We start from the raw sequence: 20617 nt of genomic DNA, 5'->3' as shown, positions 1-20617 counted from the left end.
TTCTCTGTAGTGTCTTCCCACTTCTCACTCTATCCCTCCTTCTGCAAAAGCCATACACACATTCCTGCCTGAAAATAATGGGACAGGTTAGATCACTGACCGTTATAAGTTCACAATCTTAAATATACACACCAAACAATTCTACATAATTTTAGCTAAAGTGCACAAGAAATTATACCTAGGCTGTAAAACATAAGCTCATGAACCAAAGAAATAACAGTTATAAGGCAAAATAGAAACTCAGACCAACACGATAAAAGTCCATCTTCAAAGGGCACATGTTCCAGAGTGTCTACGTCAGACAGATTTATCCTTACAGTTTATTTCATGCCAGAGAAAAAGCCTCTGCAACCTTCCACACTAGGAAATTTGAATGCTTTAAAAATCCATTCAGCCCTGGCCAGGTAGCTCAGTTGGTTGGAGCGTCATCCCATACACCCAAAGTGGTGGGTTCAATTCCCACTCAGGGCAAGTATGGGAGGCAACTGATCAATGTTTCTCTCTCATATTGATGTCTCTCTCTATATACATATAAACCCATTCAAAATTTTAAATGGCTATAATAACTTAAATGCAATTATTAATTTACAGCTTAAATTTAACTAAATCTGAATCACTTCTTTCAATTTCCTTCACGTTATTATCATTCTTTACAATCTTTATCATTTTGTTCCTTTTTTTCTCATATTAGTTCACTTAACAACAAAGAAAGGAATACAACAAAAGCAAAACTCTCAGTAACTCAAAACCCAAACTCAAAATACAATTATCAGTAAAACAGGTCTAGGCCAATTTTACTAAACCATTACTACAAAACTTCATTGAGTTAGAATATGATCTAAGGACAAAACCACTTAAAAAACAATGGAGAGTCAAGGTCAGGTTACCATGCTGAGGAGCAGCCTGGAACAGTACAGAGACCAAGAAATCAATGTCAGGTTGCAAGTTCTTTTCCTAAGTCTTTACTTCTTGCATTATATTTTTACTTTTTATATGCCATTTTTCTTATTTTTAAAATAACTTGGTCGATCTTAGTGCCACTAAAACACTGGTAGCACAAATCTTCAGATTTGATGCAGATTTAAGGATCACTTCTCATGATTTCTTGACAATCATGTTTAACATGAATTCAGTTGAAATCTAATGGCCAGTTTACAGTAAATCCAGGGCACAGAGGAACTTACTGGATGATACCAATCAAAAGCAATCAGATACATTCCAGAAAGTGAGACATCCTACAGGACAAATGACCTGGCTTTTTCAAAAAGTCAGTGTCATGAAAAAGAGGACATATCTTGAGTTAAGGAGACTTGAGAGACACAAACATCAGATGCATAGTACCAGATTGGCTTCTGACTTGGACAAACCAATTGTAAATAACATTTTGAAAACAATTCAGAAATTTTTATATGAACTGAAATGTTTATGTAATGTATCTAATTACATTGAGGAATAACTATTAATTTTGTTAGGTATAATAATTTTGTTAGGAAAAATTACTCAACTTAAGAAATTAAAGGTGGAATGTGAGGATATCTGTGATTTGCATTAAAATATCTCTACATAAAATTTTATTTAGTCATTTACCCATGGATTGGCAAATCTTTTCTGTAAAGAGCAAGACAGTAAATTTTTTAGCCCCCATGAAACCTATGAACTCTCTTGCATTTACTCAACTTTACCATTGTAGCAAGGCGACAACCATAGACAATATGTAAATGAATGTGCATGACTATGTCTCAATAAAACTTTATTTACAAAAAAAAAGGTGCATACAGGGCATAGTTTGCAGGCCCCAATATATCCCTTCATTAAAAAATAGATGCTGGGCTCATAACAAATATAATCTTTGGCCACAATATACAATATGGCATACCTTAATCTTTTTTAAAAATATATTTCCATTGATTTCAGAGAGGAAGGGAGAGGGAGAGAGAGTCAGAATCATCAATGACGAGAGAGAATCATCAATTGGTTGCCTCCCCCATTCCCTCCACTGGGGACCAAGTCCTCTACCCAGGCATGCGCCTCGATCTCTATTTCCTGGTTTATAGGTCGACGCTCAACCACTGAGCCACACCAGCTGGGTATTACCTTATCCTTTCGATTCTTTTTTCCTTTGCATTTAGAACAGTAGCAGCATACGGTTCCTATCCACTTTGAGAATGTAATAGCTGCCAAGTGTTTTCCTACACTACACAGCTAGTCTTTTCTCCATCATGTGACTCAGAGATTTTATATTTAAAAAATCAATGTACTATAAAGCAAAATAAGTATATAAGAAGAATATTCAATCCTGAAAAGGCTCTTCTGTCCCAAATGCACCAGGGATCTCTGGTTCTGAAACTGATTAGCACTTGAGAAGCTTTTGAAGAAAACTGGAAAAGTCACCTTACTACACCACTGTAACCAAACCACTCTTTTAGGACACTGGTTACTCAGCAAGTCAGTATTTTCATTCACAATGTGCATGCATGTGCCAAGTTGGCTGGGAGGCTCCCGATGGGTCTGGGTAAACTACTCTCAGTGGACTCAATCCACCTGCACACGAAATAGAGGAGGTCAGGACCTTTTACCAAGTAGGTACATGTTCAATTAAAACAAATGTGTCTGTCTGTCTGGATGCTCATAAATGAGCAATCTTGAAGGAATGATCCCCACAAACTCAGATTTCTCTTCAAGATTGCAGTAGAAATATAGAAGTAGGATAAAATATTTAGAGGATTAAGTTTCACCATTGGTTCAGACTGCCTATTAAAAGTTTACATACAGGGTATAGCAAAAGTAGGTTTACAGTTGTGAGTATGCAAAACAGTTTATTCTTGTATCATTACTATATTTATTAATTATTGTATTATTTTCCATACGAACAACTGTAAGCTTACTTTTGTCCCACCTTGTATAATGGAAAGTTTTAGTCTATTCAATTTTATGCTCTACCAGTTAACCTGCATGTAATAAACTTTCCATGATAGAATATGGTTGGCATGAAATTTGAATAGACTTAGTTTCTAAAAGAATTTCATAGAGATGATGAATAAAAAACTTAGGGAAAATTCATGGTATACAGATGCTTTATTAATAAGAAATCATGATTTAAATTTTTAGGGAAGAAAACTATGGGGTTAAGATAGCTGATAAATTATTTGGAAATGAGGGAGGAAGGGTGGAGTGGAACTCCTGCCAAGATTCAAGGTCATAAAAATAATTGAAATAAAATACAAAGCTATATATAGAACTACATTTTTTATGGTAATATACATTATGGCTCAAATTGGGCAGTAAAGTAGGAGGCTTGTAAAAAAATCACATTAGAGTCTTCTTATTACTTCTATGTATTATTTTGTGATTTTTAATTTAAACTCTCCAGAAATGATATAAAAAGAAGTTACTTTAAAAGATATTATAAAAATAAATTATTTTTAGAAATTTGAAACAATTAGAAAGTTGTTTATAGAAACATGTTATTTTTAAAATAACCTACTTTTAACTATACTCACCCAGGAAATAATACATATTACTAGAAATACTACTGTATTTTTACAATTTGTAGCCTGAAGATTTATGTAAATTTGTTGACAGGAGGCAAGATTTATCTCTGCCCTAACCTAGCAGATAGGATTTTTTGATGGGAAATATGATCATCAGGGATATATGTGATCTCCTTCATATGATGAGTTTTCAACCCATTGTGGGAGTTTGGGGGTTAGCAATTAATATCACAATTACAAAATAGTTGTATCCTCCCATAAATAAACTTCCATTAGATAATACTTATCTAAAAGTTGAAAAAAATGTTTTAATGGGGAAATAATAAAATTACACACCTCTCAAATTGTTTTAAATTGTCAAACTTCTATTTAGCTAATTTGGGATAACCCTTTTTCTTTATTAACTTAGATAAAGGACAGTTTACCAGAGTAGAAACAAATGCATTTCGAAATTTTTTTCTCATTAGAACACAAATGAACAGGGAAAGAAACTAATATACTCATTTCAGTTCTGAGTAGAAGTTCAAAGTAAAGCAAGAATAGCTAATACTTAGCAAGTACTCTGTTGCTGAGAAAATACTAGAAGTATACTTTCTCTACAAGATGAGTAAATCTGACAAGATTAATAAAGGTTTATTTCTCCAGTAATTTAGCAGATTTTACTAATGAAAACCATCAGGGGTCACAGCATGGAAACTTAAGCTGCCTCTGACCAACCCAGTAGTTTCCTAAGAGCACCCTCCATCTCCCTATCCTGCTAAGAAAATGAATCACTCTTAATAAAGGTAGTTTGGTTTTTGTGGCTGTAAAGACATAGCTTGAATATAAATCAAATCCTGCAATTTTTCCATATTTGCTCTTTATGAAAATTTTCAGACAGAAAAAATAAAATTAAATTCTACAGGCATGTTTCATTATTCTGGTGTTCAGGCATCTCCAAAGGTTGCCATTATGTCATTAATTATGCACTCACACAAGATTTCAGTCCCTCCATAAGCCACTGCAACCCTTACTCCTGCCTCTGAGTCTTAACTCCTAGTGTTCTCCTTACCTGGAGGCCTCATCTTGAGCTCTGCCTCTGAAAATCCTATTTATTATCCTTCAAGATCCAACTAAAATAAACTCTCCTCTCTTATGCACAGTCTTTTCTAACTACTCCAGCTCACATGAATTATCTCCCTTTACTCTCACTGTCCTTTATAATTATTAGAGTAGTTATGCACATTTTTATTTATATGCTTATTTCTATCTCTGAGCCCTGATCTGCTAGAGAGCAGGGATCATCTTATTCATCTTTGTATCTGCTCCAGTGCCTAGAACAGTGCCTGACACTGAGTAGACGCTCATTTAAAATGTGTGGAACAGGTTAACATGGGAGTGAATGGAAAGGTTGACTGAAAAGAGGGATTGGGACACCTCCTGGAGTGCTAAAAACATAAAATATTCTGTATCTTCACTTGGATGGTAGTTAAGTGATATTTACATAGTATGTTTGAGCTGTAATACATATAAATATCTATAATAATAAAAGCATAATATGCTAATTAGACCAGATGTCCTTCCAGACCACCTTCTGGACGAAGTCAGGACTGCGAGGGAATCCCGGGTCCCGGGTGTCAGAGGGAAGCCAGTGTTGGCAGCCAGGGGAAGGAAGGCCTACTCTTGCACAAATTTCATGCATCGGACCTCTAGTATATATATAAGTATATATATGTAAGTATATATATGCACATATACATACATACATACAGGGTGTTAAAAAGTGTATGCACTCTTTAACAGCTGATAGCTCAATTTTGAAAAAGAAATATATTTTAATAAACATTGCCTTTATAATTATTCAAAATGTGTATATACATTTTTGGGACCCTGTATGTATGTATGTATATATGTGTTGAAAAACTGAAGCAGCAGCAGAACGAATCCAAACTAATATAGGATGCATTCTTCTGAAAACATGGCTTACAATGCTCTTTGATGTTTCAAGTAGTATGGTGTCTAGTTTCACCATTTAGTAAGAATGAAATACTGAATGGATAATAACAATATGAACATACACACACACACAGAGCAAAATGTCTTTCCTGCTTGACTGGTCACTTCATTGTGCTTTCTCGGAACCCGCCACCAGTCTAGGTTCCACCCCTGACTGTGTAACAAGCCACTCCAACTGTCATGATGCCAAACCTCAAAGCTCTAGGAAGCCTTCTTTTCTTACTGTGGGAATCCATTCTGTCTGCATGAGCTGAAGTCTCCAATTGTTTGCCACCCCCAACATGATGTATATCCCAATTCTGTCTTGAGTTCCTTCTTTGGCACCTGAGTCAATTCAGTTCAATAAATACTTGAGCCTGCTCTGTGATAAGTGCTAGGGAATGGGTTATAATGATGAATAAGGCAGCCTCCAAGGTTTTTTTGTGTGTATGTGGTGAAATACACCTAGCGTGAAATATATAATTTAACAATTTTTATGTGTACTATTCAGTAGTATTAAGTACACAATGCTATGCAACCATCACAGCTATCCATTTCCAGAAAAATTTTTAAATCAGTCCAAACAAAAACTCTGTACTTATTGAATAGTAACTTCCCATTACTCACTCCTTCCAGCTCCTGGTAACCTGTGTTCTATTTTCTGTCTCTATGAATTTCCTAATCCTTGTTCCTCATATAAGTGGAATCACATAATATTTGTCCTTCTGTGTCTGGCTTAGCATAATGTTTTCAGGATTCATCCATGCTGTAGGATGTATCAGAATTAAATTTATTTTTATAATGGCAAAATATTCCATTGTACGTATTTACCACATTTGGTTTACCCATTCAGTGCCTCTTGTTTTTGAAGAGTTTTCTGTGTAGCAGGGAAAGCATGCCAGTTCTTGCCTACTACTTTGCTGATCTTTGTCCAATATGTTCTCTCAATCTAAAACCTTCTATCCCAATACACTTTGTGTTCTGTTTTTGCTTGGCACACATGTGTCTCTCCCACCTCTATCCCATTGTCTACAGTGGTGCTGGTACATAATAAGTAATCAACTAATAGTTGTTTATTAATGAATGACTTTCCTGGGGTCTCCTGAGAAGACTCTGAGGTTGCTTTTACTTAGTTGTAATCACTGCCTTTGATGCTCGGCTCATTTTCTTCTATGTAAGACTAGTGACATGTGGCCCCTATAGACTCAATATTTACTGAAATCATCTCCTCAGCTCAGAGAAGAGTATTTATGAGAAATAAGTACAAATGGTGCTGGATTAGGAGTTCAGAGATATGAACTTTAGTGGTTCCAGCTTTGCTATGCTATAACCATGCCAAGTAACAGGCTCCTCAGGTCTCAGTAAACTGTGGTTATAGCCTAAAATAAAGGTGCTAAACTGTTCAGTTCTAAAATTGCACAATGCCAATTAGCATACATCAGAAAAACAATATCCTGGTGAAATGCCTCAAACATATCTGCATGTCAAAAAAGACTCTTAAAATGCTTATGATAGCCCTAACTGGTTTGGCTCAGTGGATAGAGAGTTGGCCTGCGGACTGAAAGGTTCCAGGTTCTATTCCAGTCAAGGGCATGTACTTTGGTTGCGGTCACATCCCCAGTAGGTGGTGTGCAGGAGGCAGCTGATCAATGTTTCTCTCTCATCGATGTTTCTAACTCTCTATCCCTCTCCCTTCCTCTCTGTAAAAAAAAAAATCAATAAAATATATATTTTAAAATGCTTATGATATACAAAAAATTTTATAGTCTTCTTTAATAATTCCACTGTATTGTTTCTTTTACATTTGAACCACTTGAAAAATTATCCCAGACTTTTATATAAGTAGGCAAGGGAAGTATCATTTCTAACTGGAAAAAGACTATTTAACTAGCATTATTTGGGATCAGAAGGAAATGAAAGGAAATAATGTTTGTGTTACTTGAAAACTTGAACAATTAAGTGGAAGCTACCAAAAGAAAGGGGGGAAAAAGCAGTAAAATTTAAAGAAAAATTGTTTTGGCTCTCTCAGTGAGAAAGAATTTATTTTGCAGTCAGCTTTGGCTAGTATGTTTTGCCACTATGTGATGCTTCATAGTTCTAGAAACTTCTATGAAGGTAATTGGACCATTAGGCACCTTTCCACCTCATAAAAGTTTAAGCTGCTTTGGCTGTTTGTGAGTGACAAAAATGAACTGGTGAAATCTAAAAGGAGGAACCAAAACCCAGAGGCCTAAGATGAGAGAGAATCTAATGATGCAGTTACTGTTTTTCTTCACTAAACTCTTCCTTAAGAATACAGGGTGCTCAAAGTGATACTTCTGCAAGTGCATTTGGTCCCTTCATTGGGTAATGATTGGGGAAGTAATAATGGCCAGCAAAAATAGTTCAACTAAAATAAACAGAAACCCTCTCAGACTACATTGAATGAGATTGATCCTTTCCTTTAAAATAATAAACTAACATTAATAATTCATACTTGAAAGGCAAAAAATATTATAAGATGATGGTAAAAGGAATTATACTAAAATAAAACTATTAATACAAAAATCCTAAGGAATGACCTATATGCTAAAAATTATTAGAGTCCAAAAAGTTAGAAGTATTTTTTCATTACTGTTTGCATTATACTCGTTTGACTAATTACCTGGAAGATTATTTAATGAATAACACCAATAGATGTATTACAAATAAGCACATTAATAACAAATTTAATTTATTTTCAAAACAAAATTACTAAAAATGAATAAGATGCAAACACAAGTAAATGGTAAAAAAAAATCTAACAGAATAAGTACAAAGAGAAGGGATCCTAGTTGTATTGGCTCATTCACCTGCCACCTTCTCTCCAGCCACACCGTATTCTTTCAGTTCCTAAAATGCATCACTTTCACATCCTCGAGAACAGTAAAGCATGCAGTCAGTAAGTAACTCTGAAGTTGTGTGGCAACAGATAGGTATGAATCTACTCACTAGCTCCAGGATCCTCGGCAAATTACTACCTTCTTTCATTGCCATCACCTCAGCAATAGGAATAATAATAGTATTTACTTTATGAAGTTTGGCAAACCTTTAAAAAACTAACATATCTAAATAATATATATAAAATAACTAAAGAATGCCCAGTCCATAGTAAGACCTCAATAAATATTAGCTATTAGGCTGTGAAATCTCATGATGAAATTACAAATAAGAAAACTGAGGCAGATAACCCAGCTGGTCATCCGTAAGTGACCGCCTCTAGAGATCAACCTTAATCCAGATCCAATGTTTCTTAAAATGTGATCTGTTCATACAGAAGCTAAGGGGATTGATACCACCAAACAAGAAATACTGAAGGATGCTCTTCTTCCTGGAACAAAAAGATGAAAGAATACAAACACATGAGTAAGACAGACAGAAACAGGAAATTGCAACCCTTGTACAGAATAGAATATCAAACACTTAAATATAAACACTTAAATATAACATAAAGGTTAAAAGAGATAATAGTTTTTCAAAAGGAAGACAATATTTACTACAATTTGGAAATGAACTTACAACATAAAAAGGAGTAATTTGTGACAACAAAAACATAAAAAAGGAGAAGGAAAGGGCCTGACTTGCACAGGTAAAAGGAGATAAGATGCAATCAGGAGAAAAAAGGATGATTGTATGTATGAAACTTTCTTCTGCATAAACCTAGTGGTAAGCACACACACACAAAATCTAAACCTGCAAGACATGACACTGAAAAAGAGGAAACAGAAGAAAGAAATCATAGAATCCCACTAAACTAAAATAACAGACAGAAGCACAAGCAAAAAGAAACAATGGAGCCATAGCAGGTGTTTAGAGTGTTGGTCCGTGCACCAAAGGATTGTGGGTTTGATTCCCAGAGAAGGGCATGTACCTGGGTTGCAGGTTCATTCCCTGGCCCAGTTGTAAGGTGTGAGGGAGGCAACCAAATCGATGTGTCTCACATTGGTGTCTTTCTCTCTCTGTCTGTCTCTCTCTCTGTCCGCTCCCCTCTGCCTACCTCCCTCCCTTCCACTCTCTCTAAAAATCAATGGGAAAAAATATCCTCAGGTGAGGATTAACAAAAAATAAAAAAGAAAGAAACAATGGAGACATAAAGCTACCAAAACACAAAAGATAAAATGGCTATGGAAAATCCTGGTATATCAATAATCACTCTAAATGTAAATAGACTGAATTCACCAATCCAAAGGCACAGAGGAGCAGGATGAACCAAAAAACAAAACCCAACCATATGCTGCCTTCAGGAGACTCATCTCAGCTACAAGGACAGATATGGACTCACAATGAAGGGGTAAAAAGGATACTCCAAGCAAAAGTCATCCAGAGAAAAGTGCTATAGCCGTGCTTACATCTGACAAAATATATTTCAAGATAACAAAGGTAACAAGACACAAAGATGGACATTTTACAATGATAAAGAGGTCAACACAATGCAATCTTGGAGCACCAAAATATACAAAGCAACTACTAACAAAACAAAAGGGAGAAACAGACAAAAACACAATAATAGTAGGAGACATAAATACCCCATTGACAGCAATGGGCAGATAACCCAAACAGAAAATAAGGAAATATTGGCTATAAAAACACATTAGCTCACATTTGACATTACAGAGCTTATCATCCCCAAACACAAAAATATACACTCTCCTCTAGTGCACATGAAACACTATAAATATGTTGGCAAGAATGCAGAGCAACTAGAATTCTCTTACACTGTTGGTGGGAATGCAAAATAGTACTGTTTCTTTGGAGAATAGTTTGGCTTATAAAGTTAGGAACCATACAATCCAGCAATCTGATTCCTAGGCACTTACTCAAGAGAAATGAAAACTTAATGTTCACACAAAACTTTTAGGCAAATGTTTATAGTAACTCTATTCATAATCATTAAAACTGAAAAGAAAAAAAAGGAAATGTTGTTCAACTGGCAAATATTAATTCCAAAATCTAATACCTCTATAGTCTATAAAATGGCACACTACTTAGCAATAAAACGAAATAAAGTACTATTGTATGCAACAATTGGTGAATTGCAAATGCATTATGTCAAGTGAAAGAAGCCAGATTGAAAAGGCTACATTAGACACAGAAAGTAGATTAGTGGTTCTCTAAGACTGGGAAAGTTGGGGGGAAATGGGGAGTGGCCACTAATGAGTATTGGGGATCTTCTAGGAGTAATAAAAATGTTCTAAAATTAATTGTGATGCTAGTTGCACAACTTTGTGAGTATACTAAAAACCACTGAATTGTACACTTTAAATGGATAAAAAATGTGGTATGTGACTTTATCTCCAAAAAAGTTATGAATTTTAAGATTCCATGTATATGGCATTCTGCAAAAGACAAAACTATAAGCACCGAAAATAGATTAGTTTTTGTCAGGGGCTGGAAAGGGTGGAAGAACTAAAAAGGGCTTAAGAAAACTTTTGGGGGATGATGGAATTGTGCATCTTGATTGTAGTAGAGGTTACACAACTGTATGCATTTGTCCAAACTCATGTAATAGCTAAGCAGAATGAATTTCCTGCAAGTGAATAAACCTCAATAAACCTGATATTAATTTTTTTTAAAAAAACACACCTACATTTCCACCCTGGCCAGTGTTTCTAAATGGTTAGAGTATCGGCCCGCACATTGAAGGATCATGGGTTCACTTCCCAGGCCCAGTCAGGGCAGGTTTGGGAGGCAACTAATCCATGTGTCTCTCTCACATGGATGTTTCTCTCTCTCTCTCTCTCTCTCTCTCCTCTCTCTCTCTCTCTCTCTCTCTCCTTCTCCCTCCATCCCTCCCTTCTACTTTCTCTGGAAAGCAATGGAAAAAATATTTTCAGGTGAGTATTAAAAAAACCCTACATTTCCCATTAGAAAAATATTCATTAGTTTTATGGCTTTGAATTTGTTATTGGAATGATATACTACTGTTCACCTACCCACCGAACCTGTGTTATCAGTGGTTTATCACAATCATAATGACTCCAAATACATAGTTTGTGAATGCATTTTTATAACTGAAGTGGTTATATACAACATTTTAAACATTTTTAATAATCAAAAGTGGTAAAGCAGTAACCACATTTCTAGTCACAATAATAAAGCTACTAGCTAACTCTGACTCTACTCATTTTGATTTTATGAATAAGAAATTCAGTTTACATATGCTTATTAACTTAACAATTGGCTTTATGAAAAGGGAAATTTAATTGCTTACCAAAATTGAATTATTTTATTTTGGGATACCTTCTTAAAGTATGTTAGATTTTCCTACTACAGAAAAAGAATGTTTTAAAATCACACAAAAAATGTCAAACATACAGAAAATTTGTAAGAATAAGAATAGTATAAAGGACATCTATATACCACTTATCCAGATTCACTTATTACTGAACGTTTACTTTATTTGTTGTCTTTTCCTCTCTTGCATATATATGTGTCTAGTTCTGGGCTTCCTAATCCCTTCCAATGATCTATGCATCTATCCTTCCATCAGTACCACACTACCTTGATTAATGAATCTTTCCAGTAAACCTTGAAATCAAATAATGAGTCTTCAACTTTGTTCTTCCTTTTCAAAATTATTTTGGCTATTCTTGTTCCATTACCTTCCCATTTAAATTTTTAAATCAACTCATCAGTATATACAGAGTCCAGCTGGGATTCTGATTAGGAATGCACTGAATCTATATATCAATTGGTGAGAAATAACATCTTAACAATATTGACTCTTCCAATACTAGCACACATTGTTTTTTTCTTTCCATTTATTCAGGTCTTCTTTGAACTTATTTCTAAGGGGAAATTTAGTTTGCATTTCTAGCATCTTCTTTTTCATCCCTGTCCCCCCTCCCTCCATTCCCTAAAGTCAACATGATACATTAAAGAATGTCCTTAAGTCCAGCCAGTGTTGCTCAGTGGTTGAGCATTGACCCATAACCCAGGAGGTCAAGGTTCGATTCCCAGTGAGAGCATGTCTGAGCTGCGGGCTTAATCCCCAGTAGAGGGAGTGCAGGGAGACAGTCAATCAATGATTATTTCTCATCATTGATGTTTCTCTCTCTCTCTCTCCCCCTCACCTTTCCTCTCTGAAAATCAATAAAACATATTCTTTAAAAAGGAATGTCCTTAAGACATAAATAAAAAGTAACACTTTTTATATTTTTAAATTTTCAGTTACTAACGTAATGATAGCCCTCTGTACCTAAAAGTTTCCACTTAATAATGGTTCAGAATATCTTGGCTAACTTCCTTAATTATGTGTGAATAAGTTAAATGCAGTCAACCTATGTTTTTTATTGGACAGGGCAAGTATTCAAACATCAGAAAAAAATTCATGAAAACATCAAATTTCAAAAATCAGTACGCTTAGTGCTAGGTACCATTTCCTTCGTGGATTAAAAACTCTATGTGATTATCTCTCATAAGGTTTTCTGATCAAAATAAAACATACACATGGGTAACCTAACCACAATATCAACAAGCCAGCTTAAACATGTACCCTTTAAACCTCTAATAGAGGCAGGAGCCAGCATTAATATAAGGAGAAATCATGAAAAGAAACATAAGACTACATTCAAAGACTAGATTGTGACAGTAAATGGTAATCTGACTATTTTTCAAAAAGCCCTTTTGTTCCAATGGCATCGAAGCCATTGTTAGGCCACACTATGTCACCCTCATGAACAGCAGTAGTGAGTATTGGTGCATGCAAAGGATCAAAATCTGTGACAAAAGGGCCTGTAATTACTAATAATTACTTCCCAAGTGTCTATTTTACATAAAGATTCCACTTCCTAAGGGATGCATTCAAGTCCCCTGGATAAGCATAATAATTTCACTGTGGGTATGATTCTTGATTGTTCAATCCACTTTGACCTTTGCCTCTCTCATATTTCCCATAATCAGTCACTTAGTCTTGTAGCTTCTATTCAGAAGTGGATCACAAATCTACCGGGTGGGGCAAAATAGGTTTACTGTGGTGAGTACATGAAACACAGAGCTTATTCTTGTATTATTATTTATTAATTATTGTATTATTTTCCATACAAACAACTGTAAACCTACTTTTGCCCTACTGAGTATGTTTTCCCCAGCTTTTTCTGCATTCCATTAGTAAAGGGCTTCATCATTTGTCCTCTAAAAGGTCTCCTTTCCTCATTCTTTTGTTTCTTTAATACATTCCTAGTCACTAAAGTAATTTTCTTACCAAATCAAATCATTATTTTACCAAAATGCATGTCAGATTTATCGTTCCCCACCTCATATACTTTAACAGCTCCAGTTGCTTACAGATGTTCTGAACAGCTTAGTGCGGGATTCAAAATGCTCCATCGTGTGGCCCCAATCTTTCCTTTTAGTCATTTCTACAGCATCACTTCAAACTTCTTCAGTCACATCACACTGGGATTATCACCCAAACAGACCTGCTCTTTCACATCTCTGTGCCTTTGAAATGTTATTTTCCTTCCCTCTTCCCTACCTATTGAACTCCTATCTAGGCTGCTGTGCTGGGCTTATTTGTTCCTGGTTCTGATCTGTTGCCAGCCTTTTTTAGAAGACAAAGGACAATGATCCTGGGGTTTCTAGAGGCTTCCCCATCCCCCACGAATCCAGATGCAAAGACATGGATAGAAAGTTGATTTATTGGTGGGTGCACTGGGCCTCTAGTAATGCCATAAAAAGAGCCACAATAACTTTCTTCATAAAAACAGATCTGATACAAGTTTTGGCTTAAGTTCCACACTGACATATGAAATAAAGGTAATATCTGGCAATAAATTTGGTGTGCATAAATACTATAGAGAATGGAAACCCTTGATCTACCTCACTCTCTTCCCCAATAGGCAAGTTTCCCTATTTTAGGAAGGGGAGAACCTATCATTTTCTTAAATGATGGTTTCTAATCCCTAAATGCTACCCTGTTTGCATATATTTAAACAAAGTTGACCTTTTTAAAAACCCTTCTTGGAAATGACGAATATTTTATGAACAATTCCATTCTGTGAAATTTCTGTTCACTTGATGTAATTACGCTTTGGATTTTGGTTCATTCAAGTATAATTCGACAAAACAGTCTAGAAGGGGCCAGAGTTTGGAAACAGAACTCCCCTTGGAGATGTGCTGAGAAACAGGTTCAGATACAGGTGCTGAGATGAGGTTCATTGAGCAAACCAAGCACAACAACAGCAGCAGGTGCTGGAAGTCTCAGGGACAATTAACAGCAAGGGAGATATCAGCTTGAAGGCCAAGGAAATACCCAATGTTTCTCCTCCAGATAAAGGTGGAGATGTCTTCCAGGATGGCCACATCCAACAAACTCAGTAGAGGCCCACTGGCTCCATTCCTCAGGCTGGGATTCAGAGACAGTATCTTTATTCTTAATGTGACTAGCCTAATGGACAGGAAACAAGATGTGAATGCAGATAGGACTCAAGAGGGAACTTCAATCTCACAAACAATATCCAAAATAGGGCACAGAGTCAGAATTAGACTAATCAAAAAGGACACTGCAAATTCCCAGAGCAATGAAATGGAGCTTTTTAAACCTGCCCTTCCTGTGTCATTCCTTTCTAGCAAGGAAAATTAATCTCATGGAATAACTATGAAGATGAAAGAATTTATTGAAAGCCAACTGTATCCCTGCTCCAGGCAGTAGGAAATGAGATGAAGACAACTGTCCCCACCACAAGAAACTCCAAAACCAGTAGAGGAGGTAAAATGTGATGAGTGCTGTGTTGCAGATGGTCACTGCATGGTGCAGACACACAGAAAGCTACCTACGTAGAACTGCTTGAGTCAAGAAAACCTTCTCAAATATATTCAATACTAGAGGCCTGATGCACAAAATTCATGCAAGAGTAGGTCTTTCCCCCTGCTGCCGGCACCACTTCGCTCTGGCACCTGGGACCTGGGCTTCCCCTGCAGCCCCGGCTTCGTCCAGAAGGTCGTCCAGAAAAATGTCTGGTCTAATTAGCATATTACACTTTTATTATTATAGATGCTTTGTTGAACTAAATCCTTGGACAATTACTAGGTAAGTTCCCCATCTTCTCTTCCCTACAAAGAAAATATTTCTTTGACTTTTTAATTTATAAACATTTAAGAAAACCCTTCCCACTCTTTACTAAATACCCTTTAAATTCTCTCAAAGCATTGTCCAATCAGACAACTGGTAATCTCTGCCACCCACAAAAGCAACTGAGCTTCTAGTCTAAAAAGGCATCAGAATACCACACAGGAGAAAAGACACTTGGCAACTTATCGACATGATAACTGTCCAATCCCACTAAGTTGTTTTCTAGGCAAGAATTTATATGAGCTCAAAATCAACATTATTAATAATGACTAGAGGCCTGGTGCACGAAATTCGTGCACTCGGGGGGAGTCCCTCAGCCCAGCCTGCACCCTCTCGCAGTCTGGGAGCTGGCAGTCGGACATCCTTAGTACTGCTGCGGAGGTGGGAGAGGCTTCCGCCACTGCAACTGAACTCTCCAGCTGTGAGCCCAGCTTCTGGCTGAGCTGTGCTACCCCTGTGGGAGCACACGGACTACCAGGGGGCAGCTCCTGCATTGAGGGTCTGCCCCCTGGTGTCAGTGCACGTCATAACAACAGGTCGTTCTGCCGTCGGGCTGAAACTGGCTCTCCGACATCCCCCAAGGGGTCCTGGATTGAGAGAGGGCACAGGCCAGGCCGAGGGACCCCACCAGTGCATGAACAGGGCCAGGGAGGGACCACAGGAGGACTCCAGGGCATGTCCAGCCCGTCTTGCTCAGTCCCAATCAGCCGGACCCCAGCAGCAAACTAACCTACCAGTCAAAGCATCTGGCCCCTGGTGGTCAGTGCACATCATAGCGACTGGTAGACCAGTGGACGGACTGCCCTCCGATGTTCAGTGCATGTCATAGCAAGTGGTTGAGTGGCCTTAGCATATCATTAGCATATTACGCTTTGATTGGTTGAATGGCCTACTGGATGGCCAGACACTTAGCATATTAGTCTTTTATTATATAGGATAAGTTAGCAAAAAACCTCCTGTTAACATCAAACTGAATGCTTTGCCAAAAAATGGTGTATCAATGAATTAAATAAATGACCTAATTTCACCTTCACAATTATTCTATGAGATAGTATTGATTACCTCCACTCTGTACATAAGAAAACTAAGATTCAGAAGGTAAATACTTTTTCTCAAGGCTATATAGGTAGTAAGTAAAATGTTTCTAGTGGGTCCAGAATTCAATTCCTGCTGTTTGACTCCAAAGTCTAAAAACCTGCCTTTCACCTACAGTCTTATTCCTTTCATTTATTTCTTGGGAATATTCAAGCACAATCTACTTTAAGTTATGGAAATTACCTAACATGATACAGCATTTGGCTATTTTCAAAGCAGTTTTACAAGTATCACCTAATGCCTCTGCTAAACCTCATGACGCCATGTTGGCTCTATGGTCTTAACTTGGCAAACATGACCAATTGCCTCCAGGTGAGTATTCTTGCCTCCTCTCTTTCCATCCTTCCTCTTCCTCTGCCTTACTAATTCTCTACACTCGAGCTAGCCCTTCTCCATATCCATGTTCCTCCCTCTGACCAAAGGTTTTTCACACTTTTACTGCCTGGTAAATCCACTCCACTCTTCAGGACCCAGATGATCCACTTCTAGGAAGATTTGCCTACCTAATCTCTCCCCAGTACTAACTGATTGCTCCCTCCTTATGTTTCCATCAGACTTTCAAAATGCCAAGATAGCAGCCCTTATCATCCTGCATCAATACTTGTTTCCCAACCTCTTGAACCTACAGCACCGACATATCCTAGGGATCTCAGGTGCCCCCTAAATCTCAGCATCAGAATAGACATTGCTAACAATATCTTCTTGATTCTGGTGTACTTTAGAAGTCTCACAGTCTATGAATTTCAGGATAAGAGGAGTGGAGTCCTCAGATCTTAGCACAGGACCCAACAATGAGTAAATACTCAGTAAATGTTTGGTGAATCAAAGTGAATATGTGATCTCATTTGATTCTCACAGCAACCTCTAGTTAGGAGCTATTCTGTCTGTTACAGATGAGAAAACTGAGGATAAAGACTTTAAGAAATTTTCCTAAAATTCAAAGCCAGTAATTGGCAGGATGAGGTTGGTCCAAACATTCTAACTTCAAATTCTGTATTCTTTTCATTTCCCTATACTATATCCTATACATTATAAATAAAAACAAATATTTATCCAACAATTCACATTTATTTTAGCATTAGAATATTGCCCAGGTAGAATTAGTAGACACTTTGCTTTTTTGTCCATGCACTCATTTATTTATTATGCAATAAAATCTTACTGAGCACCCACATGGACCATGCATTGTGTACAGTATTGAAGATGCAGAGGAGGGCTAACCAAATCAGTTCCTACTCTCATGGGGATACCAACAAACGAAGAATAATCCTCATCCAGTGTGAGAAGTGCCATGCTGGGAGTCCAGGGTGTGGTGGAAATACGTAGGAAGGAAAAACCAAGGACTCAGATGGAGAGTCAGGCTCACTATGAAAAAAAGAATCACATGTTAGACTCTTAATTTTCTAAGACCACACGTGTGTGTGTGTGTGTGTGTGTGTGTGTGTGTGTGTGTGTACGTGCATATGAATACACCATGTGCATACTGTATAAAGAAAAATATGAGGAAGGGCACTTTAACCAACCTATACCCCAAGCTGCCAAACAAAATCTGGTAGATAAGATAGGAAAAAAGACCCACCAGGCTGTCACTTGGTTTTCAATGCATCAAAGATTTACACTTTTCCCATTACCATTAATGGCTTTTATGAATGTAATTTGTCCCCACACATCAAGGGAAGAATAAATTTTCATAGAGGGGAAATAGAGGGTATCCTATGAAAAAATATTTTATGCAGAAAGATGACTGCTAACTGAAAATGAATATAATAGGAGTAATATTTTTTTTAGTTCCTCATTAAATGAGTCATAAAGGTCATAGGGCAATACCACACACATACACACACACACACACACACACACACACACACACACACACCATCTCTGAATTATCCAGAAAGGCAACAGTGACCAAAATGAAAGGAAAAGTAAGTGAAAAATTAAAATCAGAATGACATAAAAATTAAAATCCAGATGAAATTCTAATAACTAAATCATGTAAATAGCAGGAAAGTAGAAGGATGAATCAAAAAAGAAAACCCCTTCTGTGTTAGTCCGTTATCCTTCAAGTCACTAAATTTGCTGATGATAGAAACAAAATACAGAAAGATATCTTTGTGCAGAGGGAAAAAAGCAAACACAATCCTAACTGACTAGAATAAATGAGCCTGGTACAGGTTAACTCATACAGTTCAATATAGGTGTTAGATAATGAAACAAGGAACCAAAAATATCCTTAGCCGGTAAAAGCTTACAAATCAGCAATATAGAGCATTCTCAAGAGCAGCATTGTTGCATATTTTAAGGCCTTTTTAGCTAATAAGAATAAAACACAGGCAAAGGGGAGGTAGGGGACTTGGAATATCATTTCCACTTTCCTGGGAGCAGCATTTCTTAAGGTGATTGGGAAGTTCTTGCTCCTCAAGAGATCTTTATTAATTCATTGTCATGACTCTATATTTTATTATTCCTGGGTAACAATATAGTCACAATGTAAGGTCATAAAATATAACAGCTAACTCAGATTGGAAACAAAATTAAGAGTTAGAAATGACATGTTCCTTTTCTCCTCAGAGCCTCTGCTTGTTCTGTGAAGTGATGGTAATAGACACTGTCCCCCAAGGCTGCCCAGTAAAAGAACAGACACTTGTTGTATATTTCCAAAAGGCAACCCAACTTGTATAATATGTATGTCAGTCTCCTAGGACCATGCCAGGCCCATGGGGAGCACTCGGTAAATATAGGTTGCAATTATCATTGCGTTGGAAACTTTCTGCCATGGAGAGTCATTAAGCCAGGACATTCCTACCTGTTTTCCTCTGGAGAAGATTTTTTTTTATATAGAAATATAGCACATGTTTAGTCAAATCAGCAGATAAGTTGCCAAGGCCAGGAATAAACTCTATTTTGTATACTCTGAATATAGCACCTAGTATACCATTATAAATATAGAATGCTTAATAAGGAATATTTGATTTAAGAAAATGGTAAAGCTTACTGCCAGGATTAAATGAGGTGACCTCTTTGGATTCCTTCCAAATGAAGGCAGTAAAGGAAAAAAAATGAATATCAAATATCTATCTGTCTGTCTATCTATACCCAACCCATCTAGACTATGTCATCCAGATTGGGCCAGAGCAACAAGTATCTGTGCATCTTCATATTTCTAAACTGCAATGCGTGGCCCATGCAATACAAAACTCAAGAGCACTAAATAATGGTCCTAGATACTGCTTGTAATGCCTCACCTATAACCATCCACCCCACCTAGAGGTGAAGTGTACATCAAAAACAATTACTGTGACACCAAATGTGACTCATAAAAAAGCACTATTTTGGTGGTCTTTAACCATGGGCAAGTGAATTGAGTTTGGATTTTAAGAAACAGAAGTACTGATGAAAGATTAAATATATTTATTTAAATACTAGAGGCCCGATGCATGAAATTTGTGCAAGGGCCTTGGCCCTGGCCCCTGCCCACCACCACCGTGGCTGGGGGTCTCAGCCACCTCTACCGCCTCTGTGGCTTTGTCCAGAAGGAAGGATGTCCAGAAGGACGTCTGATCTAATTAGCATATTACACTTTTATTATTATAGATAAAGCCTGTGTGTATAATAAGTTAATAATACCACTTCAATATTCTGCCAGTGAACAATTTTTATCTGGAAATTGGGCAGTATACTAACTCTAAATGTGACAAAATGAAAAAAAAATCCTATTGGGGCAAGATTCTGTAAAACCTGCCTATATATATAAAAAGGGATATATATATATATATATATATATGTATATATATATATATATATATATATATATATACCTTTTTATATCTTGATATTGTATAGCTAGTGTCCTTCAAAAATAAGTAAAATAAAGGGCAATAAATTAAAGATTCTCACAGACAAACTGCTCTAGATGATTAGCAATCCCAGGCATAAACACTTCTTCCACATTCCAATGTTCTAAGAA

General features: G+C 36.8%; 1 protein-coding gene and 1 pseudogene across 2 annotated transcripts in view; both read right to left on the bottom strand.

Moving 5' to 3' along the window:
- LHFPL6 (LHFPL tetraspan subfamily member 6) overlaps positions 1-20617 on the bottom strand; it is a 234499-nt gene that overhangs the window by 169482 nt on the left and 44400 nt on the right. The window lies entirely within an intron of this gene.
- Positions 1-20617, bottom strand: part of LOC102442928 — a 55442-nt pseudogene that overhangs the window by 30185 nt on the left and 4640 nt on the right.

Source organism: Myotis lucifugus, unplaced genomic scaffold (genome assembly GCF_000147115.1).
Source record: "Myotis lucifugus unplaced genomic scaffold, Myoluc2.0 scaffold_7, whole genome shotgun sequence".
Taxonomy (NCBI): domain Eukaryota; kingdom Metazoa; phylum Chordata; class Mammalia; order Chiroptera; family Vespertilionidae; genus Myotis; species Myotis lucifugus.
Note: the sequence above shows the minus strand (reverse complement) of the source record. Positions and strands in the feature narration are given on the sequence as shown.